The following is a 6,000-nucleotide window of genomic DNA, read 5'->3' on the forward strand; positions in this document are numbered from 1 at the left end:
TAATCAAATAGGAGCCTTTCTAAGAAAGCATTCTTTATTTTTCTGGTACAGTTTTAGGTCCATTGCTGACATAATGGTCAAGTGATTTTTTCTCTAGTTTTAAGCCATGTAATTATAGCACAAATGTTGGGTCCTCTGCCAATGGAGAACCCTGGCAATCACAACTTTTACTTTTCTTTGATTGTGGTCTGTGGTAGGAATCCTCTGGATTATCACACAGAGATAACAATTCCCTCAGTGACAGCAACATTCCAGTCTCTTGTTTTTACCTCTAAGAAGAAGGATTCTCAGTGGTCCATCATTTTCTACAAGTATTCATTAAGCCAGGGATTTTTAGCTCTTAATTGCATAGAAAATTCAGTCAATATTATGAAAACATTTATCTGTTAGTTTATATTTTCCTACTTTTATCCAGGGATTATTTAAGGATCATACACTGAGTGATGATCAAAAATTCCAATTATCTAAATAAATCTATTATTTTATTCACTAAATTCACATTTTCTATTTCATTCCAACCTTTGTGCTTGGTTTGGGGGGGGGTGAAGTTGAATAAAATATAATAATTGCTTTCAAAGAAATTATAGTTTAGTGCATTTCTGAGGAGATTCTGAAATATAGTTAGCAAAATAAATTTTGCTCCTTTGTGTAAATGTCTGGAGAAAGACAATGGGAAGAGTCATCATAGCACCTTTCAAATTCTCTTTTCTATACCATTTTCAGAACTTAAACACCAAAGCACAAGCAAAAGTGAACACAGACATCCCATTCTCCCTATAAAATGAGGACAAATTAGATTGAAAATATAAGTGGGTACCATAATTGAAATTTTAAGACAGCAGCAGAGAAGTGGCTTCCCAGCTATTCAAAAAGGAATGGCGTATGGGCATGGGTATTTCTCACCAAGAGCTATATAAGAGTGTTGCTTGCATTTTTTAAAGCTCTAAATTGGCAAATGATGGGATTAGGGGTATGCTGTTTTATTAAGTTGTAACATAATCTTTGGTCTTTTTAAAGAAAAAAGACTACAGAAATCCAAAATCAATGGATGAGAAAAATTTCACCAAAATGAAGGAGTTCATTCGTTTAGGGGTCACAGCTGACTTGCAGTTGAAGAGAGTACTTTTTAAAATCTTCCTCACAATTTATCTCTTCTGTCTCTTGGGGAACCTCACCCTAATTTCTCTGATCTATTGTGATTCTCACCTCCACACCCCATGTATTTCTTTATTCCTGGACCTCTGGTATTCTTCTGTCTTTGCCCCAAAATTCTGATGATCTGCATTTCTGAAGACAAAAGCATTTCCTTTGCTGGCTGCTTGGCTCAATTCTTCTTTGCTGCTGGGCTCGATTTTAGTGAGTGTTACTTGTTGGCTGTCATGGTTTATGACTGCTATGTGGCAATCTCCAAACCCCTGCTTTATTCCCAAGCAATGTCCCCAAAATTATGTGCCAGTCTTGTTGCAGTTTCATACTTTGGTGGCTTTATTAACTTAACAATCATCACCAGCAAGACAATTAGCCTGAGTTTCTGTGGCAACAATATCATCGATGGTTTCTTCTGTGATCTGCCTCCTCTTCTAAAGTTGGCATGTGAAATGAAGGAGAGCTACCGGGCTATGCTCTATTTCACACTAGTCTCCAATATCATTGCTCCGTTCATCCTTATTCTTGACTCCTATCTCTTCATCATTGCTGCCATTTTGAACATTCGCTCTAACCAAGGCCATCTGAGGGCTTTTTCCACGTGTTGCTCTCTTGTAACAGCTGTCACCTTCTACTATCATTCAATTATCTTCACTTACTCCAGACCAAGCACTAGCTATGCCCTTGAACAGGATAAAGTGGTGCCTGTATTCTATACTGTGGTGATTTCCATGTTGAATTCTCTAATCTATAGCTTATAAAATAAAGATGTTAAAAATGCTCTGAAGAAAATTCACCAAATGCAATGAATGTTTCATGATGATGGAGGAGATTGTTGTTATGGGGGGAGGAGTGGGATGAAGGGAGTGGGGGGTATATGGGGACCTCATATTTTTTGAATGTAATATAAAAAAAAAAAAAGAAAAAAAAAAGAAAATGCTGGATAGAGCCCAAGTTTCTTAAATGAAAATACTCAGTAAACAGTGGCTTTTTTTTTTTTTTTTTTTTTACAAATTATCCTCCATGTCATGTAATCATCTGTAACTCTCAGAAATAAACAGGAAAACAGGCAATCATTAGATAATGTGGAAACCAATTTGCTTTTGTCTTTTTAACCTGTGTACTAATGTATTTGAGTATATCTTTAAAATATTGTTGTATAAATAGGGCTGTGGCTCTTGGAAAACTGCTGTTTGCTTAGGAAAGAGTCTATAAAACTGTGTATCATTTGGTATGGTTTATGAATTCCAAAAATAGATATTGGATTATGTTTGTAAACTGGTCTTTACCTGGGCATGATTCAGTTATGATTAGGGCTTTGATTGGGCTACATCAATAGCATGTTGACTCCCTGTGCCCTTGGTGGGTGGGGATTCACAGATAAAACTACATGGCAGAGCTAAGGAGTTAATTGGAGTATTGATGTTGGGGTTTTGAGCTGGACCCCAGGAAATAAGCACACAGAGTAGTAGAGCAGCTGAGCCCAGAGAGAATCAAGCCCAAGGGTGAGAGACAAGAGCCAGTCACCTGATAGTCTATAGCTGCCCTTGTGGAGAGAGGCAAAGCCTACAGAGCCTCAAACTCTACAGTTGACCTTGTGGAACTGACCAGAGGAGATGAGACTGGAGAGAAATGAACCCTTGGAAGAGAGGAACCCAGGAAGCCTCAACCCTTGGCAGACATTGGCAGCCATCTTACTCCAACACATGGCAACAAACTTTGGTGAGGGAAGTGACTTATGCTTTATGGCATGGTAAAAGCAATCTTCTACCACAAATAAATACCCTTTATAAAAGCCAACAGATTTCTGACATTTTGCATCAGCACCCCTTTGGCTAACTAATACAACTGTTTATATTTTGAGATATTAAAAAAAAAAACAGATTCATTTTTACTTTTACTTGATAATTTATAAGTTGTCCATAAGTATTTTTAATAAAATTTTATTGAAGTATAGCATTCATACAAGGACATACATAAACAATAAATGTGAAGTAAAAGTTGTGAACTTAAAAATCAAGAGTACTTCTATGTATTTTTTTAAATTTATTTATTCCCCCCCCCCCCCCAGTTATCTGCTCTTTGTGTCCATTTGCTGTTTGTTCTTCTGTGACCGCTTCTATCCTTATCAGCAGCACTGGGAATCTGTGTTTCTTTTTGTTGTATCATCTTGTGTCAGCTCTCCATGTGTGCGGTGCCATTCTTGGGCAGGCTGCACTTTCTTTCTCATTGGGCATCTCTCCTTATGGGGCACACTCTTTGTGCATGGGGCTTCCCTATGCAGGGAAACCCCTGTGTGGCACAGCACTCCTTGTGTGCATCAGCACTGCACATGGGCCAGCTCCACACAAGTCAAGGAAGCCCAGGGTTAGAACCGCGGACCTCCCTTGTGGTAGGTGGATGCCCTATCCACTGGGCCAAATCCGCTTACCATCTCTATGTATTTTTAACATGGAAATGAGAAAATGGAAATAGTACAAGTAGTTATGGAATCATTGTTAGAATTAGATGTTTTTACTGACTTGTTTTGAATCATGTCATTCATAGTGAATTAATCAAGAGGGCAAAGTGATAAATTCTGATTTCTCAAAGGTATCCCCAAACCATTATGTAAAGTTAACAGATTTTTTTAGGTGTTCATGAGAGAACAAGTATCTTTACTTTGGTAAGTATGAGCTACCAGCAACATATGTTTTTCCTCTCAAAATTAACAAATCATGGGCAAAAGTATATCATCTGAGACTGAAATTTTAATGGGATGCATCATATTTCTTACTTGTAACAGAATTTTAAAATATAAAACATGAGGTTGTGCCAACAAAAAAGACTTCCTGTTATTAGTTTCCAAGGATAGATTAGAGTTTGTGGAAGGACGAGACAAGGAAGGACAGTATGGTCAGAGCAAATAGCATATGGCAAGGAACAACATTATGTTCTACATGATATATTATAGAAAATAAAATTAGCACAATTTCAAAAGTTTCTAGGGTCAGAAACATTTAATATTTATGCTTTGATATATCCATAAGTCAATTTTTAATAAAACACTCCTTATTTCATCATATCCTAAATAATGTATTGTTATCAAACTGCTAATCAATTATTATAGTCTTTGGAAACCGAGGTAAACTGTTCTGCGATACTGTGTGGAAGGAGTCCTAAAGGACTGTTGATGAAATACATATGTCATATGCAGCAAAAGCAGTCCAGAAAATCAGAGGATAGATAAAAGAGTGATATTTCCAGGAAATTGCCTTTCTATCCAAGTGTATGTACCTAGAATTAAGGATAGAAAAGTGTTGTGGCCTCTTTTCAGTTTGGTAAAGGCTAACAATGCAATGAGTTGGCTTTTGCAATGGGATTAATTTTTAAGTTTACAAATCTGAGGCTGAGAAAAATGTCCATATGAAGTCATGAGGTGAAGCTCTCCCCCTGAAGATTGGCTGACAGTGATCCTGGACTTTTGCTAAATTGTAGGGCACAATGACACTTCGACTGGTCCCTTCCTTTTCCACTGGTCCACGTTGCTTTCAGCTTTTTTGCTCTTGAGGCATTCTCTCTGCTTAGTGGGTTCCTGTTTCTGAAGCTTTTTTCTGTGTCTAACCAATTTTTATTCCTCAGTTTATAAAGGAATCCAGTCAGAGGTGTAAAACCCACACTGGATCATGCTCTACTGTAATCAAAAGAAAGGTTCCTTAATTGAATCTAAGCAAAAATCCCATCAGCTGTTGGTTTATGTATACAGGGGTGGATTAGCTTTAAGACCAGTATTTTCTCAGATCCACACAGCTTCAAACAGTCAAGCCTCTCTGTGTTCTCAGTTGACATTAGTAATGGAACTACAGGTTGTGGCTTGGCTCTCAGACACACACACACACAAACATACAAAACACACAGCCACTTGCATGCTCAGATACTCTCATTCTCAGACAGCCATATCTTCCCTTGTGACATAGGGCACCATCGAATGATGTATTTGGTCCTCATCTCAAATTGCTAATATATTCTTATATTTGCAGTGGGGCCATCATATATTCAGTTACTTAGTGCAGAAATCAAGAGGGCCAAAAATGTAACATGCTTTTTGACTCTTACCGGCCCTTCCCAGGTTATCAGGGGATGATATTTCATTTGCCAATATAATTATTATGTTCAAGAGGGATATAATATTTCCAAAGAACTTTGAGTGCTTCCCAGTTATGAAAGCAGGACTACAAGAGATATATTTTGAGAAGCCATTCTTATCTGATATTTTTATGCCTTTTATTTCACATTTACATATTAATTGAATTTATTTCAAATTCTAGATGGAGTTGGAGTCTTGAGAATGAGTCCCGTCTTTTATTTACTGTTCCTTTTTATTAATTTTATGGTACCTGGAACAGTGAATTTTACTTGAGGGTGGAATTTCCCATTTTTTCTTCCTGGAAATATTTATAGAGTGCCAACTGGTTACTAGGAACTGTTCAATGTGCTGGAGATACAACACTAAAAATTGTTCTGTCTTTGTGGCTATTGCATTACGGTGTGAGAAAAAGATAATAAGCTTAATAAATAGGAGCTAGAAGAAAACAAATAGTTATGAAGGAATATAGAGTAAGGTCTGAATCTTGAAACAATGTTGGAGAGTGTAAGTGGAGCTGGACATGATATTTTAAACAGAGAGATTAGGATTGGCCTCCAAGAGAAAAAGACATTTTTTTTTCTTTTTTAATATACTTTTATTTATTTTAAAAGATACATAGATGACACAAAATGTTACTTTAAAAAATATAGGGGGTTCCCATATGCCCCATTTCCCACACCCCCCCACTCTTCCCACATCAACAACTTTTTCATTAGTGTGGTACAATC

General features: G+C 37.0%; 1 pseudogene; it reads left to right on the top strand.

Annotated features, from left to right (window-relative positions):
• The first annotated feature begins 1,068 nt into the window (after positions 1-1,068).
• LOC101436923 (olfactory receptor 9G19-like) lies at positions 1,069-1,907 on the top strand (annotated as a pseudogene).
• The last annotated feature ends 4,093 nt before the right edge of the window (positions 1,908-6,000 follow it).

This window comes from Dasypus novemcinctus, chromosome 10 (genome assembly GCF_030445035.2).
Source record: "Dasypus novemcinctus isolate mDasNov1 chromosome 10, mDasNov1.1.hap2, whole genome shotgun sequence".
NCBI lineage: Eukaryota > Metazoa > Chordata > Mammalia > Cingulata > Dasypodidae > Dasypus > Dasypus novemcinctus.